At 48.2% G+C, this 18433-nt stretch overlaps 1 long non-coding RNA gene across 1 annotated transcript; it reads right to left on the minus strand.

Moving 5' to 3' along the window:
- Positions 1–2816: 2816 nt before the first annotated feature.
- On the minus strand, positions 2817–17092 carry LOC126291580 (uncharacterized). The gene is made up of 3 exons (XR_007551820.1): positions 16876–17092; positions 12460–12639; positions 2817–2905 (listed from the first exon to the last, which is right to left on the minus strand). It is a non-coding gene; the product is annotated as an uncharacterized LOC126291580 (long non-coding RNA).
- Positions 17093–18433: the final 1341 nt, after the last annotated feature.

Here is an 18433-nt window from a genome sequence, read left to right on the forward strand (position 1 = left end):
ATAGAGTGTAGCCTCCGCCCAAACTGTATACCAGTATTGTAATAATCAGAAGTGTTTTCTATTGGACTTAGAAGCATCTGACCCACCTTACATTTCAAGGCGGTGGGTTACTCTGTATTCTTAATGAAATAGATAAATTCCTACATCTACATCGTCACACCGCAAGCGGAGGGTACCGTGTACCAGTACAGTTCTCTGAATTTTCTCAACACTGTTTCTTCCAATTTAAGTTCGCGAAGCATTTCCCTTACATGCGTTATTTGATTTAATATTTGGGCGTAACATTGCAGAGCGATATGAAGTGGGACAAGCATGTCATGGCAGTTGTGGGGAAGGCGGATAGTCGTCTTCGGTTCATTGGTAGAAGTTTGCGAAGATGTGGTTCATCTGTAAAGGAGTCCGCCTATAGAACACTAATACGACGTATTCTTGAGCACTGCTCGAGCGTTTGGGATCCCTATCAAGTCGGATTGAGGGAGGACATAGAAGCAGTTCAGAGGCGGGCTGCTAGATTTGTTACTGGTAGGTTTGATCATCACGCGAGTGTTACGGAAATGCTTCAGGAACTCGGGTGGAAGTCTCTACAGGAAAGGAGGCGTTCTCGTCGTGAATCGCTGCTGAGGAAATTTAGAGAACCGGCATTTGAGGCAGTACAATTTTACTGCCGCCAACTTATATTTCGCGGAAAGACCACAAAGATAAGATAAGAGTGAGTAGGGCTCGTACAGAGGCATATAGGCAGTCATTTTTCCCTCGTTCTGTTTGGGAGTGGATCAGGGAGAGGAGATGCTAGTTGTGGTACGAGGTACCCTCCGCCACGCACGATATGGTGGATTGCGGAGTATTTATGTAGATGTAGATACTTGTCATTTCGGTTCCTGTACCACTCGCAAATAGAGCGAGACCTGTGCTCTCATACTTCGTGCTCCTTCCCCGCAATGTATGTTGGTGGCAGTTGAATCGTTTGGCAGTCAGCTTCAAATGGCGGTTCTCCGAATTTTCTCAACACTGTTTCTTCCCTGCAGGGATACCAATTTAAGTTCGCGAAGCATTTCCCTAACACGTGTTGTTGGAACTTGCCGGTAACAAATCTATCACTTCGCCTCTGAATTGCTTCAGTGTGTTTCTTCAGTCTGACCTGGTAGGGATCCCAAACACTCGAGCAGTACTGAAGAATAGATCCCCCAGCGTCCTATATTTACTAAAATTCTCCCAATAAACCAAAGTCCACCATTCGCCTTCCCTACCATAGTCCTCATACGATCGTTCCAGTTCATCTCTTTTTGCACCGTTACACCCAGATGTGTAGACACTAGTAATACTGTATCTGAACATTACAGATTTATTCTTCCTACTGGTCCACATTAACGTACATTTTCTCACGTTCAGAGCTAGCTGCCATTCGTCACATCAGCTGTAGATTTTGTCTAAGTCGTCTAGTATCGGCGTACAGTCGCTCACTTTCGTCACTTTACCGTACACCACAGCATCATCAGGAAACGACCGCAGACTGCTGTACGCCATATCATGTGTACAGAAAACAGCGGTGCTATCACACTTCCCTGGGCCACTTCTGACGATGCCCTTGTTTCTGACGAACACAAACGGCATATATCACGGGCAAAATAAATTTTCAGTATCTTTTAATTTATTACTAGCTGACAAACCTGGGACTGCCTGGGTAATTATTATGCATTGTAAGCTCCTTCGCGTCTCCATGAAACGATTTTATAAGCGTCTCTACGGCAACGCTTCTTCACAGCTCTATAGCCGGCTATTGTTTCTGCCTACAGCTCTTAGCACTTCGCAGTTGAAAGCTGCAAAAACAGCTGCCAGATCGTAGTGATTTCAGTAAGCTGACCCGTCTGTAGGAGTGCCTTGGTAGTAATTGTTAACTGTACTAAAACTTCATGCGAGATGCTATGTGTCGTACCTTGGTATGCACCAAGACAAAACAAACGACACAACGTGAAGCATTTATCCGAATGGGACGGAAATCGACAGATGTGGTGTCCATGTGCAGACAACCAAATCGTAACGAATTTCAGGCAAAATGTATGATTTTATTCTGAAGGAAGTGCTTTGCAAACTATGTCAATAACGTGTCGGTACATCTGTGGCCATGTTGCAAACCAGTTATTCGCCTTGGCGTTCACCGACACAGTTGTCGTTTGTCATCCGGAGGGATACATGCAAATTCTGTCCAACTGGCGTGTTAGATCGTGAAAATCGTGAGATGGTTGGAGGGGGTCTGCCCATATTGCTCGAAACGTTCTCAACTGGGGAGAGATCCGGAAACCTTGCTGGCCAAAGTAGGGCTTGTGCAAGCAGTAGAAAGTCTCGCCATGTGCGGGAGGGCATTATATCTTGGTGAAATGTAAACTCACGATGGCTTGCTGTGAAGGGCAACAAAGCGGGGCACAGAATGTCACTGACAAACCTCTGTGCTTCAAGTGTGCCGCGGAAGACAACAAAAGCGGTCCTGCTATGAAGTGACACCACTACTGGTTCTTCGGCCGTATGGCAGGCGTCAGTCAGTCAGGTAGGTAGGTAGGTAGGTAGGTAGGTAGGTAGGTATCCCACCCACATCCTGGGCGTCTCAACACACGTCCCAGTAGTTTAGGAGATGATGTGGAGAAAACACACACACACCAGTGTGTATAAGCCTCGCAGTATGAGGCGCCTAGCCACGGTCCTCGCGGCTCCCCCCGTCGGTGGCTGCACGTACCTTGGCGAGTGCGTTGAGCGAGGCGACGCGGTGGCGCTTGGGCCCCGACCAGAAGCCGAAGAGACGGATGCGGCGCGCGCGCTGCTCCGAGTCGCTGCCGCTGTCGGCCGGCGCCTGCTTGCGCCGCGACGCCGCCGCCGAGCTCGCCTTCTTCAGCAGGCGGCGCTTCTTCTTCACCTGCGCACCGCAACACGCCACCGTGCTCATCACCCTGCAACTACTACAATGCAGCAGGCCGCACAGCAATGGACGTACACAAAACGAGGGTGCGGTAGTACGGCACTTTGGCTGGCTGAGTGACGTCAGTGTAAGCGGAGAGCAGTAACGCGATGTGGTTGCCGTCGGTGCGCGGACAGCACACTGTGGGAGCATGGGAGCATCATCACCGATTTTGGTAAGTCTTGGGTACTAAGGAACAAAGATGGAGCGCCGTGTCCATCCGCCATAGTCGGCTTAATTATGCAGGGTGTTCACAAAACATCTCGAATGCTTTGGGAAGTGCTAGTACTCATAGAAACAAGTAAAACAAGCCCAATAAACAGGCGCCTTGCAGCGGTTGCCGCGGCTCTTCCCGTCGGAGGTTCGAGCTCTCCATCGGGCGTGTGTGTGTGTGTGTGTGTGTGTGTGTGTGTGTGTGTGTGTGTGTGTGTGTGTGTGTGTGTGTGTGTGTATTTATTTTAAGTTAGATTAAGTAGTGTTTAAGCCTAGGGACCTATGACCTCAGCAGTTTGCTCCCGTAAGACCTTACCACATATTTCCAAATTGATTATCAGTTTCAACGAACGGGCGTGTAATTATTGCAATCAAATTACGGTTTCATATTTCTACACATGTAAGGGTCTGAACAGCGTCAGATGATGAGTGACCACTGTGAAGCATGTGGAGATGCCGCGTACTGGTGTGAGACTGCGCTATCAGAACCTGCCAGGGTTTCGAAGGGCACTCATTGTCGGACTACATTTGGTCGTCTGGTCGAATCGTGCAACATCCAAATTTATGGAGCATTCGGATGTGACGGCCGTCTGTCGTGGGGATCCGGTCGACCATGCCAGACAACCAAAACGGAGAACCGCCGCATTGAGCGCCAAACACGTCGTAACTGCCTGCGTCATCCTGCACCACTGGTTGGAGAGTGCCGGCAGCCGGACTGGGGAATTACCGTCCCACGCACAGGCTGCCGACAACACCACAACACTAACCTTGCGCTCGCAGTGGCGCCGTGACCTGCAAGGTCAAGAAGGAACTTACCACCGGAAACGCATACTTTCCGATATAAACACGTCTTTATAGGAAGGCCTGTGTGACGCGTATATTGGCACAGTCGTTGCATTTGGTGCTCCGTCAAATGTGTCGGCAGGGTATAATGAGGTCTTACATTACTCTACCTACCAATAGGTGGTCTTCAATCCCTTGCCTTCTGGAGTAGGCTACGTTAAATTTCATTGTGTTTCCGAGCCTTATTGCACAGTACTTTTAAACCCGCGTACGCATCATGGTATGTTACCTTCTTCCAAACGCGGATTCACTTACACTGTGTGATCAAAAGTATCCGGACACCCGTCTGAAAATGACTTAAAAGTTCGAGGCGCCCTCCATCGGTAATGCTGGAATTCAGTATGGTGTTAGCCCATCCTTAGCCTTCATGTCTGCTTCCGCTCTCGCAGACATACGTTAAATCAGATACTGGAAGGTTTCTTGGGAAATGGCAGCCCATTCTTCACGGAACGCTGCACTGAAGGGAGGTATCTATGTGGGTCGGTGAGACATAGCACCAAGTCGGCGTTCCATAACATCCCAAAGGTGTTCTGTAGGATTCAGGTGACGATTAGAGGGATGTTAATGTCGCGTAACCACTCCGTCACAGGCCGTGCATTATGAACAGGTGCTCGATCGTGTTGAGAATGAAATCGCCATCGCTGAATCGGTCTTCAACAATGGGAAGCAAGAAGGCGATTGAAACATCAATGTAGGCCTGGGCTGTGATAGTGCTACGCAAAACAAGAAGGGTTGCAAGCCCCGTCCATGAAAAACACAACTACAGCATAGCATCACCGCCTCCGACTTTTACTGTTGGCAGTACATACGCTGGCAGATGACGTTCAGCGAGCATTCGCCATACCCACATCCTGTCATTGGATCACCATATTGTGTTCCGTGATTCGTCGCTCCACACAACGCTTTCGCACTGTTCCATCGCCCTATGTTTACTCTTCTTACACCGAGCGAGGCACCGTTTGACATTTACCGGTGTGATGTGCGGCTTATGAGCAGCCGCTCGACCATGAAATTCAAGTTTTCTCACCTCCCGCCTAACTGTCACAGTACTTGCAGTGGATCCTGATGCAGTTTGGAATTCCTGTGTGATGGTCTGGATAAATGTCTGCCTATTACACACTACGACCCTCTTCAACTTTCGCGCTGTCAGTCAACAGACGAGGTCGGACTGTACGCTTTTGTGCAGTACGTGTCCCTTCACGTTTCCACTTCACTATCACATCGGAAACAGTGGCCCTAGGGATGTTTAGAAGTGTGGAAATCTCGCGTACAGACGTATGACACAAAAGACAGCCAATCAGCTGGCCACGTTCGAAGTCCGTGAGTTCCGCAGAGGATCCTATTCTGCTCTCTCACCATGTCTAATGACTAGTGAGGTCGCTGATGTGCAGTACGTGGGAGAAGGTGGCAGCACAATGCATCTAATACGAAAAACGTATGTTTTTGGTCGTGTCCGGATACTTTTGTTTACATAGTGTATATGTGTACTGTTATTGCGCTGTTTGTAGGTACAAATGGTGCAATACATTGTTAGCAAAGGAAGCCTACTACTCGACAAGTGAAATGTCGGATACGGCATTCTGCTATGTTAATGAACGCAGCCTGCGAGCCCGTACCCTCCACGCTGAAAGATATCTACAGCGCAGAGTGCCCTGTGATAAGGTCTTTGGCAGACTTTCCTAGAGTCTGAGGAACACAGGTACCTTTCGGAAGAGTGACAGGGAAGCCCGCCCACAGACCGCCCGCCCTACATGGAGCAGCGTGGGCTACGTTCAGTAGAAGAAAGCGTGTGTGACTATGTTATCTCTGTGTGTACTTCATGAACAATTACTGTACCCGTATCATCTACAGCGCGTCCAGGCCCTAAGGCCACAGGACCATCATGGCAGACGCGATTCTGTCGACCGCCGTGGCAGAAGTGTGCTGCAGATCCACTGTTCACATCCATGATTTTGTTAACGATGAGGCAGGGTCCACAAGAGACAGTGTTGTGTATTTCCATAACCAGTATGTTATTCGGAGTAGGTATTAAAATCCATGGAGAAGAAATAAAAACTTTGAGGTTCACCGATGACATTGTAATTCTGCCAGAGACAGCAAAGGACTTGGAAGAGCAGTTGAACGGAATGGACAGTGTCATGAAAGGAAGATATAAGATGAACATCAACAAAAGCAAAACGAGGATAATGGAATGTAGTCGAGTTAAATCGGGCGATGCTGCGGGAATTAGATTAGAAAATGAGACACTTAAAATAGTAGATGAGTTGTGCTATTTGGGGAGGAAAATAACTGATGATGGTCGGAGAGGATATAAAATGCAGACTGGCAATGGCAAGGAAAGCGTTTCTGAAGAAGAGAAATTTCTTAACATCGAGTATAGATTTAAGTGTGAGGAACTCGTTTCTGAAAGTATTTGTATGGAGTGTAGCCATGTATGGAAGTGAAACATGGACGATAAATAGTTTGGACAAGAAGAGAATAGAAGCTTTCGAAATGTGGTGCTACAGAAGAATGCTGAAGATTAGATGGGTAGATTACATAACTAATGAGGAGGTATTGAATAGAATTGGGGAGAAGAGGAGTTTGTGGTGGAACTTGACAAGAAGAAGGGACCGGTTGGTAGGACATGTTCTGAGACATCAAGGGATCACAAATTTAGCATTGGAGGGCAGCGTGGAGGGTAAAAATCGTAGAGACAGACCAAGAGATGAATACACTAAGCAGATTCAGAAGGATGTAGGTTGCAGTAGGTACTGGGAGATGAAGAAGCTTGCACAGGATAGAGTAGCATGGAGAGTTGCATCAAACCAGTCTCAGGACTGAAGACCACAACAACAACATGTATACAGATTAAAATCTTTAAGCAGTTGAGGAAAGCGAGCGCCAGTACCGATGTTCAGTCAACATATGGAGAGGCTTACTCTCGATAGATTAACTGGGACAAACCTGCTGCCACAAAGTTTTTAAGTGGAGCGTATTATTTGGGCTTTCCCATTAATGTATTGCCTACTTTGGAGGAGGCTGTGCCATTACAGCAATGAATACAAATGTGGTTCATGCATGATGGCCCACCAGCACACTTTCGTCACAATGTGCGCCAACGTCTGACGTAGACATTTCAGGATCGCTTGATTGGCCGTTAGAAGGGGGGGGGGCACATCTTGGCGTCAACCCTCTACACCTTTGATTGTGGGGACACTTGAAGAATTTTGTGTACGCCACTCCCATCAACCATGAGCCGACACTTCAATGCGTGCCGGCAGGTAGAACAGCAACAACAACAACAACAACAACAACAACAATGTACACTTCAAAGGATGCGTCATTCCTTACGCTGGAGGGCAGAGGGGTGCATAGTCATGAATGGACGCCACGTTGACCACCACCTGCAAACAAGTGTTTATCGCAGAAAATATGCATTTACGGGCCCATACGTACTGGATGAGTACTACCACAGCTCAGAGTATTCGTCTCTTTGTTTTAAACATGCTGTACCTATGTGGTGTCTGTTCTTTAGGTCAAGTCCGAACGAGCACGCACCACATAGATATATGGAACAATGATTTGCTCAGTGCAGAAGCATGCCAGGTTCGAACTCCACGGGAATCGGAGAAATGCCGCAAGCAATGAGGTTAGTGGGCAAACAGCACTACATTAGTAGTGTGTGGACAAGTTTAGAATCTGAGTGTGGCGGGAGGCGTGCCCCAGTTGTGCGTGCAATTGCGATGGCCACTGTGGCCGGAGGGCGCAGTGTTCAGGTGCGTCTTCCTAGTAAGCACGAGGCCTGGGTTCGAATCCCACTCCAGCACTAATTTCCAATCATCCCCATTGATTTAAATCAATGTTCACTCGCAGCCAATCTTTGTAATTATTCCTTTGTGCCCGAATTCATAGTGGCTGCTGGATCAAAATTCTTTCGGACATGTTCGAAAGAGCAGACGCCACATATGTAAGTCTTACGTATGTTGTACAGAGACCTGTCCCAAGTACCTAGCTGGCGGCTGTTCATATGAATATGACAGCCTCTAGTTTCCGACAAAATCAATAATGAAGTCTTATGTATACCTGTATACCTGCAAAGTGAGACACGTTACGGCTTAGTAAAGGTAGCTCAGCGGCTAACGTACAGATGCAAATCCAGTGTTTGTACAGGGTGTTTAAAAAATGACCGGTATATTTGAAACGGCAATAAAAACTAAACGAGCAGCGACAGAAATACACCGTTTGTTGCAATATGCCTGGGACAACAGTACATTTTCAGGCGGACAAACTTTCGAAATTACAGTAGTTACAATTTTCAACAACAGATGGCGCTGCAAGTGATGTGAAAGATATAGAAGACAACGCAGTCTGTGGGTGCGCCATTCTGTACGTCGTCTTTCTGCTGTAAGCGTGTGCTGTTCACAACGTTCACAACATGGTTTATTCCTTAGAACAGAGGATTTTTCTGGTGTTGGAATTCCACCGCCTAGAACACAGTGTTGTTGCAACAAGACCAAGTTTTCAACGGAGGTTTAATGTAACCAAAGGACCGAAAAGCGATACAATAAAGGATCTGTTTCAAAAATTTCAACGGACTGGGAACGTGACGGATGAACGTGCTGGAAAGCTAGGGCGACTGCGTACGGCAACCACAGAGGGCAACGCGCAGCTAGTGCAGCAGGTGATCCGACAGCGGCCTCGGGTTTCCGTTCGCCGTGTTGCAGCTGCGGTCCAAATGACGCCAACGTCCACGTATCGTCTCATGCGCTAGAATTTCCACCTCTGTCCATACAAAATTCAAACGCGGCAACCCCTCAGCGCCGCTACCATTGCTGCACGAGAGACATTCGCTAACGATATAGTGCACAGGATTGATGACGGCGATATGCATGTGGGCAGCATTTGGTTTACTGACGAAGCTTATTTTTACCTGGACGGCTTCGTCAATAAACACAACTGGCGCATATGGGGAACCGAAAAGCCCCATGTTGCAGTCCCATCGTCCCTGCATCCTCAAAAAGTACTGGTCTGGGCCGCCATTTCTTCCAAAGGAATCATTGGCCCATTTTTCAGATCCGAAACGATTACTGCATCACGCTATCTCGACATTCTTCGTGAATTTGTGGTGGTACAAACTGCCTTAGACGACACTGCGAACACCTCGTGGTTTATGCAAGATGGTGCCCGGCCACATCGCACGGCCGATGTCTTTAATTTCCTGAAGGAATATTTCGATGATCGTGTGATTGCTTTGGGCTATCCGAAACATACAGGAGGCGGCGTGGATTGGCCTCCCTATTCGCCAGACATGAACCCCTGTGGGGACACTTGAAAGACCAGGTGTACTGCCAGAATCCAGAAACAATTGAACAGCTGAAGCAGTACATCTCATCTGCATGTGAAGCCATTCCGCACAGACACGTTGTCAAAGGTTTCGGGTAATTTCATTTAGAGACTACGCCATATTATTGCTACGCATGGTGGATATGTGGAAAATATCGTACTATAGAGGTTCCCAGACCGCAGCGCCATCTGTTGTTGACAATTGTAACTACTGTAATTTCGAAAGTTTGTCTGCCTGAAAATGTACTGTTGTCCCAAGCATATTGCAACAAACGGTGTATTTCTATCGCAGCCCGTTTAGTTTGTATTGCCGTTTCAAATATACCAGTCATTTTTTAAACACCCTGTACTTTTTTTTCAAATTTCTTCACACAGAATGTCATTTAACAGTGTATGTCATACAAAATTATTCAAAAATTGCCACTTTCGCCGTAGTAATTTCATTATTGAATCGTAACTACAGCAAACTTTGTCCAAATACAGATTCCATTTCTTACGGAACAGATTACAGAATCGTGTTACTCGCTGTCCCTTGGTGTGCCAGGACCGAATCCCGGATACTGTTTGCCGTAGAGACAGTGGAAACGTAAATTCGCAGAGGACCACGCGCATCTAATGAAAGCTGCTGCCTTACACGCACACGCACTTTTCCGAAGCGATACCGGAAAAGATTGTTCTTACTTCGATGCGAATTATACGTACTGAATCATACCTGTGAAAGCAGATGCACGTGACTGGTGCAGAATTAAAGAATTTATTTTCCTGGGATCTTCTCTCAACGCGATTCCTGTATTAGTATTTAGCAAGCTGGGTGCATTTCAGATTTCTTTTCGTAGGATTTTTAACTTGCTGTAAAAATAAACGTGACAGGGTTGGAAAACTGGGTGACATTTAAATTTTACGGTGTAGGTACTTTTCTTCCATTTATAAAGATTTTATTCTGAACATTTTGATCAGTCTACCCTCCCCACGATTCAAGACAATATTATAGAAATATTTGGCAATTTAACTTTGGATCACGAACGACATACACGATTGAAGAAAGTGTGCAGTAATCATTGATGTATGAACCGAATTACTACAGCGAAAATCAGTATTTTTGAATAATTTTTCTTGACATCTACTCGTTGATGATGTTCTGTTTGATTAAATCGAAAAAAATGTACAGCCACAGATATCGAAACAGTGCCGCGAGAATGACAGCCGCCAATCTTACCGGCTGCCCTACGCTCGCTGCTCGAAAGAAAAGTGACGTTTAAGGTACAGAAGGTACGGATAGAAGTTCAATATCGATTTTCCCGCAAACCATGGGCCGTTGCATGAAAAGCTTCCAGCCTGGCACTCAGACTAAATTGGCTCTGAGCACTATGGGACTTACCTATGCTCATCAGTCCCCTAGAACTTAGAACTACTTAAACCTAACTAACCTAAGGACATCACACACATCCATGCCTGAGGCAGGATTCGAACCTGCGACCGTAGCGGTCACGCGGTTCCAGACTGAAGCGCCTAGAACCGCTCGGCCACTCCGGCCACTCAGGAGAATGCTGTACATACGTGATCAACAACTCTGATGGCCCCTTGTCAAAATAACGAAGTTGTGCCACTCTTCAACTGCATTCAGTGAACCCATACGCTAGGTGCAAATGGGCTAACTTTTCACCATAAAACCCATGACAGTTAAAGTACACAAACGGCGCAGTACTGAACACAAGTTTGTGAGCAAAGAGTAAAGTGGCTGTTACTACCGTCGACAGCAAGTACTTCGTTTCCAAATACGATACACACAGAATACCCTCGACATCTGCCCTGTTATGCAGATATATAGATACGTATACAGTTACATGGGGTAATGGAGTAAACTAAATGTGTAAGAGACGGTCAAAAACATTCCTTTCGAGGAGCGTACAGTTCAGATTCCATATGGAAATCATGCAAAATCCCCATGACAACTGAGGCAATCATTCCAGCGAAGCACCAAGTTGTAAGCCCACATACCTGAAGCGTGAAGTAGTCCGTAACTACCGGCTGCACATTGCTGTCCGACAGAAGTCGTCCAACCATTAAAGGGTTAACAAAGGGGCCGAAGGTGTAACAGTACCATCTGGAGAGATCAAGAGTGTGCTCGGGTGTCTCCCACTTCTTTGGCGTAACTTCTGGGTAACAACATTTGCGTTATGGGGAAGTGCGTTATCGTGAGGCAGCAGCACACATTGGACTCAACTATGCTTTTCGACAGATATGCTGCTTCATACATATTGTACAGTCTTCGATGGCTGTATACAGCTGTTTATCCTTCGCAGCCAAGAAAAGAAAAGTTACACGTTGGTCGTGTTTGGACAAATTTGGCGAGGAGGAGCAGATAAGCGTTTAACGCCCCGTCGACAACGAGGTCAATAGAGACGGAGCGCAAGCTGGGATTAGGTAAGGGTGGGGAAGTACATCGGCCGCGCCCTTTCTAAGGAGTCATCCCAGGATTTGCCTGGGACGCGAGTATCAATAGTCGTACTCCCGAACGCGAGTCCAGTGCGCCACCTCGCTCGGTGGACACATTTCCTAAAAACGTCCCCATAGTTCAAGTTACCACATTTACTGCACCAGCCGGCCGGGTTGGTCGAGCGGTTCTCGGCTCTTCAGTCTGGAATCCCGCGACAGCTACGGTCGCAGGATTCGAATCCTGCCTAGGGCATGGCAGTGTGTGATGTCCCTAGGTTTGTTAGGTTCAAGTAGTTCTAAGTTCTAGGGCACTGAGGGCCTCAGTAAAGTCCCATAGTGCGCTGAGCTATTTGAAGCATTTTACCGCACGCAAGTCGGAAAGACAGGATTGCCACCCTAATCCTTTGCCTAACTGTCGGTGCTTGTATACCCGCATCAGACTCGCGCTACCCTGCAGCCCTTGAATGGGAGATTTTTGATGGTCTTTAAATAATCGCAAACATCGTACAGTTTGAACAGATCTTTTCGTATTGTTAATGTAATGTGGCATCTCTGACAGTTATCAAAGCAAGTAAAGGTGACGTGGGCTCGCTCAGTTTACACACACACACACACACACACACACACACACACACACACACACACACACACACACACACACACACGCACGGCACGCACGCATCGCAACCACGCACCTGCTTGACGCGGCCGGCGCTGGAGGAGCTGCCGGTGGCACCGTCGTCGACGTCGTCGTCGTCATCGCCGAAGTCGGCGTATTCGTCCTCGGCGTCGGCGCCGCCGTCGTCTGAAGAAACACCTTCCTTCTTGGGGAGCGCCTTTGCGCCATCCGGGTCTTCCTTCTTCACCGCAGCCAGCTGCTGTGCCAACAGGGAAATCGGGTTATCAAACAAGTTCCTCCTCAGTGTGTCCAACTGTTCCTCACCCCCGTCACTTCCTGCGTCTCCACTGTCTCTATATCTAACATGGAGACGATGATTGCACGAGCAAGACAACGCTCTCTCTGTGTGCATCCCCTCTTGCCCCCTGTCTCTGTCCATCCCGTCCTGTCACCTCTCTATGTCCAAACCCTCGCCCATCAATACCAGCCATCCTTCAGGCGGCTATCTGCAAATAGAACTCCTGCAAAACAGCTCGATAAAGCTCGCCGTTCCAATTCCACACCATGTCTGTCGTGTAAAGCATCCTGCATGGCACGGACTGAAACCCTGAACCCCCCCCCCCCCTTACCCCCTCACCCCCACCCCACAAACACAAAGTTTTGCATCACCCCAGTTCCCAGTCCCTTTGACTGTTCAGAGATGTCACTAAACCTTCCCCAACGATGTAAACAACCAGGCACGAGCAGCGCCTATTAGATGGAGGGCGGTAAGCACTCAATAGAGGTAGGTCGTACGCGGAGACGAGCGGGAACTGGACCACGGAACTCGACCACAGCAGGGTACGACCCTCATCTTGTCCGCATGGCCACTACTGACCGTACAGCGTCATCCACAGTGCAGGCTCGTCCCTGAAGCACTGTGACAGGTGTGAACTTGTCTGCGCAGGCGGTTCGTCGCCTTCTGCTGCAGGTTGGACTGGTTGCACGCATGCCATTACGTCGGCTTCCATTGTCCAGAAACCACAAGGTCCTCCGACTACAACGGGCACGTGAACACCGTCACTGGGGTACTGGGTGGCAACACGTAATCTTTTCGGATGAGTCCCGCTTCAACGTGTCCTACAGTGATGGCCGCATACATGTCCAGCGGTACCGTGGTAAGTGCAATCTGGAGGGTTGCACTGTGGAGCGGCATAGCAGACAAACACCATGTGTGATGGTTTGGGGCGCCATTGGTTACAACAACCGATCTCGCCTCGTACATATTGCGGGCGCTTTGAACAGCAACCGCTACCTAACGTAGGTTGTGGAGCCTGAGGTACTCCCCCTGCTTCACGCACCTCCACAGGCCACATTTCAACAGGACAATGCCCGGCCCCATATTGACAGGAATTTACAGCCCTTCTTTGAAAAGCGACGGGTACCATTCCTTCCCTGGCCTGCGCGTTCGCCAGACATGTCTCCCTTCGAAAATGTGTGGAAAGTGGTTGGTCGGCACATGGTGTGTCAAGGTCCTCCAGTAACTGGTGTCACAGATTTGCGGGCTCGGATACAAACTTGCTGAATGGAAATCCATCAGCAACGTATTCAGAACCTTGCTGATTCAATGACACGGCTTATAGTAGCTCTAACTGCAGCGTATGGTGGCCACAGGATATAATGAATAGTAGGGCTCAAAGGACATGCACAGACTTGAAAAGGTAATCATTTGTTACTCTTCACGTACCTAACCTGTGGTATTAAATTAATTGAATTCATGCGTTTCCTTCTTGGTGCTGCAACTCCCGCAAACGTTAGTGTATATCCATTTTTATAATATGTATGGCTAGATACACACTGACGCAAAGTGTTACACAGACAACACCTTGACCAAAGCTACCAAAGTAACTCGCGTGTTGCCATGCCCACAGAGTGTGGCCATTAAATTTTAACATTCATGCTCCTTGCTTACAGTATTCCCAGTAAAAAAAAAATTCTTAAGTATAATCAATGGTGTTAAGAAGTTATGGCTACTGTGTGCATCTGACATTACTGAAATTTTTCTGTGATGGTCGCAACACAGTATAATCCTTCATGTTCATGGGGTAAAATGGCTCAATGGCAAGGCCCCACACCGTAGTTCACGCCACAATCGTTTCGATGACTTCATGGGTACTGTATCAATCTATTGAATGCCTTCATTTGTTATCCATAGAGAATGTCAGGGATGCGGTGGGAAGGTGTGCATTTTCAAACCAGTCTGCAACCAACATATGTCACGAACTAATAGCACGTGTTTCAGGCACGAGAACAAATTTCTTAAGATGGCTTTCGGAGGTCGTATGATTTCACTCACATCCTACGGTAGACTGATGTTCATAATAGCACTCACTATCTGATGAACATTTCGAGAAAGTTTCGTAAATATGAGACTGGTGCTTGTTTCATGATGTAGTACTTCCCGTTCGTGTACATTAAGAAGTGTGTGAAGGTAGTACTAATACACTCAAGTTTTGCGTCTTCATACCAATGGACGCTTACCTCGGTATAAGCAGATCGGCTGCCGATATCCAGATCGATTCTTGATGGGAGGGAAGGAACGAGTATTGCACCATCAGAGAGGGAATAAATGCTCAGATAAGACGTGGATGAGGTAGGGAGACTACCATGTCCATATCCTTTTCAAAGGTAGTGCTCCAGCACTGGCATTAAGTGATTTATAAAAAAGCAGAGGAAAAAAAAACATTGTGATTAAAATTCTCCTGGGTATTATGCCGCGTCATTGCTAAAAACTACCAACAATAATAAACTATTATTTATTATTGACGTTAGCTATTAGCAATGATGTGGCATAATACCCAGAAGAATTTTGATATATATACTAAGATGGTATCTTAGTATCTCAACGCCTGTAAGGAGCTAAGGGTGTTCCTTTCATTGTAATTACATTCTAACGAGCTGCATGGTCACTGATGGTATCTGTTTTTTCGGACACGTCCGAAAGAACAGATACCATCTTAGTATATATATAGTTTAGGCCCACCGGCCACTTGACCATCTTCTTCTTCTGTGCGAATGCACAAACAGTGCCCGAACTCTTACGAGAATCGGCAACGCGCCGCGAGTATTGAGTATAACGGGCGGGTGCGCTAGGATTGTAGTGCGGGACAATACGTTGAGAATGTGGGTTCCGCGGGAGGCGTGCCAGAGATAAATCCCTGCAGCCGCGCTGTCCTCTGTGTCCTCGGTGGCTCAGATGGATAGAGCGTCTGCCATGTAAGCAGGAGATCCCGGGTTCGAGTCCCGGACTGAGAACACACATTCATGTGTCCCCGTTGACGTATGTCAACGCCTGTAAGCAGCTAAGGGTGCTCCCTTCACTGTAATTTAATTTTGATATAGTTTATTATTGTGGTTAGTTTTTATCAATGACGCGGCATAATACCCAGAAGAATTTTAATCACTAGGACACCGGCTGCACCAGTCAAGTGACTCAAGTTTGCGCCACGTCAGTCAGTACGAAGAGGAGGGTAAGAGAGAGAAATCAAGCCTCAGTAGAACAGGAGAAGAAGTAACAGAGGGAAGAGTAGGAGGAGGACTAGGGAGAGAAATCGGGAGATAAGATAACAAGAAGAATGAGGAGTAGATATAAGATGAAGAGAGGGAAGTAAGAATGAGGAAGAGGTATGCTAAATGAAGAATTTAAGAAAAAAGGAGTAGGAAGAGGGAAAAGTAGGAGAAGAAAGGGAGGAAGGAAGAAAAGCAGGAAGGGTAATAGAAGGAGGAGAAGGAGGAGGAGGAGGTGGTGGTGGTGGTGGTGGTTAGTGTTTAACGTCCCGTCGACAACGAGGTCATTAGAGACGGAGCGCAAGTTCGGGTTAGGGAAGGATGGGGAAGGAAATCGGCCGTGCCCTTTCAAAGGAACCATCCTGGCAATTGACTGAAACGATTTAGGGAAATCACGGAAAACCTAAATCAGGATGGCCAGAGACGGGATTGAACCGTCGTTCTCCCGAATGCAAGTCCAGTGTGGGAGAGGAGGAGGAGGAGGAGGAGGAGGAGGAGGAGGAGGAGGAGAACAAGAAGAAAAAGAAGAAGAAGAAGAAATACGAGAAATGCACACCAAGAGAAATAGGAGGAGGGGGAGGATGATAGAGAAGATGGAGGAGGAAGACAAGTACGAGAAAATGGTACTGATGTAGGAGGAGAAAGGGGAGTAGGGGAAAAGTTGAATCAATAGGAACAGAGGGAGTAGAAACAAGGAGCTTGAGTCGAGAGAAACAAAGTGGATGAAGGATAGGAGGAGAAAGAATAAGGAAGCATCATAGAGGATAAACGACTAGAAGACGACAACGAGGAGCAGGAGGAGGAGGAGGAGGAAGAAAGTTCGAAAGGCATCGAGGACTGATAAGAAAGTGAGAGGGGTGGAAAGAGGAATTAGGGAGATGGAGTCTCTGCGCGTACAGCAGTGCGAGTGGCAAAGCAGTCAGCTGTGGACATGCACAGTGCGCACCTTCTTGAGGGACTTCCTGCCGTGGAGGGCGAGAGGCGAGGACGCCGCCGAGGACTCGTCGTTGGCGGAAGACGGCGACGAGGCGGCGGCGGCGGCGGCGGCGGCGGCGCTGACGGCGGCCAGCTTCTCGCGGATGCGCGTCTTGAGCGTCTTGAGGCTCTCCTCGTCGGACGTGGCGACCGCCTCCGTCTTGACGGCGGCCGGCGTGGCGGGGGCGGCGGCGGGGGCGGCCGCGGGGGCGGCGGGCGTGGCGGGCGCGGGCGTGGTGCTGCCCGAGTCGGCGGCCTCCTCCTGCTGCTGCTGGTTGCGCCGGAACTCCTGCTGGCGCAGCAGCAGCAGGTCCAGCGTGATCTCGTCCGACGTGGAGGAGTCGTCCTCGGGCAAGCTGGCGGCCGCCTCGCCGCCCTTCTGGTCGCCGCCGGCCGCCGCACACGCCTCCACCGCGGAGTCCGCAGGCGAGGGCGTGGCCGCGGCCAGCTGCCGGGCACATGAAGGTACCACGTGGCAACACCAACACCCACACACCAAAGACACTACTCGCTAGGAACTAAGCACCTATGGTCCATAGAACGCTGGCACAACAGTACTGGCGAGCCCCTGCAACACAGCTATCACTGGCAACCCCAGATGTTCAACCAGGCAACCGCAGGGAAACCGTACTGTACACACCACGCAAATCTATGACCGATCGCCCACTAATGTACAACGACCTTGAACTGTTGCAGCAACTGCAGCAAGCATCGCAACGAGCTCCAATAACGACAAAGGTAACGATGCACGATACCTCGCACTAACACAACCACACCTTGCACGCACTGTCGCAGATACCAAGCCGCTACTGCCCTTACTACCCGTCCTACTGTCGCTGAGGTTTTTTTTTTTCCTTGGCGCTTGCCTTGGCACTCTTTTTCCTCTGCCCTTACAACCGCCACCCTTCGATCGCTTTCGTCCACTATCTATCTCCTGATGGACCATGTTAATAAGTAATCTTACCCAAACGCTTGGATAACATCACAGCCCGCATCCTGTGACTCCTCATTCAAAAATTAACACGTTATACGGAGGTGACAGTAGAACTTTTGGTTTGGTCACCACGTTGGTGTGGGCGTGGAGGAACCCATCCTTTATTATTTATTATTACCAACACCCACGGGCATCCGCTCAAATTCATACAGGAGAGAACGAAATTAAAAAATTGCCGTCCTTGATGTACTGACTTGGTGCATAGGTTCATAGCGTTTTCCCGTAAGTTTAACAACCCCAAATAACATGAGATGTACTTGAGGACAATATTATGGAAATTGAAGAGGATGTACATGAAGATGAAATGGGAGATAACGATACTGCGTGTAGAGTTTGACAGAGCACTGAAAGACCTGAGTCGAAACAAGGCCCCCCCCACAGTAGACAACATTCCATTGGAACTACTGACGGCCTTGGGAGAGCCAGTCCTGACAAAACTCTACCATCTGGTGAGCAAGATGTATGAGACAGGCGAAATACCCTCAGACTCCAAGAAGAATATAATAATTCCAATCCCAAAGAAAGCAGGTGTTGA

Source organism: Schistocerca gregaria, chromosome 9 (assembly GCF_023897955.1).
Source record: "Schistocerca gregaria isolate iqSchGreg1 chromosome 9, iqSchGreg1.2, whole genome shotgun sequence".
NCBI lineage: Eukaryota > Metazoa > Arthropoda > Insecta > Orthoptera > Acrididae > Schistocerca > Schistocerca gregaria.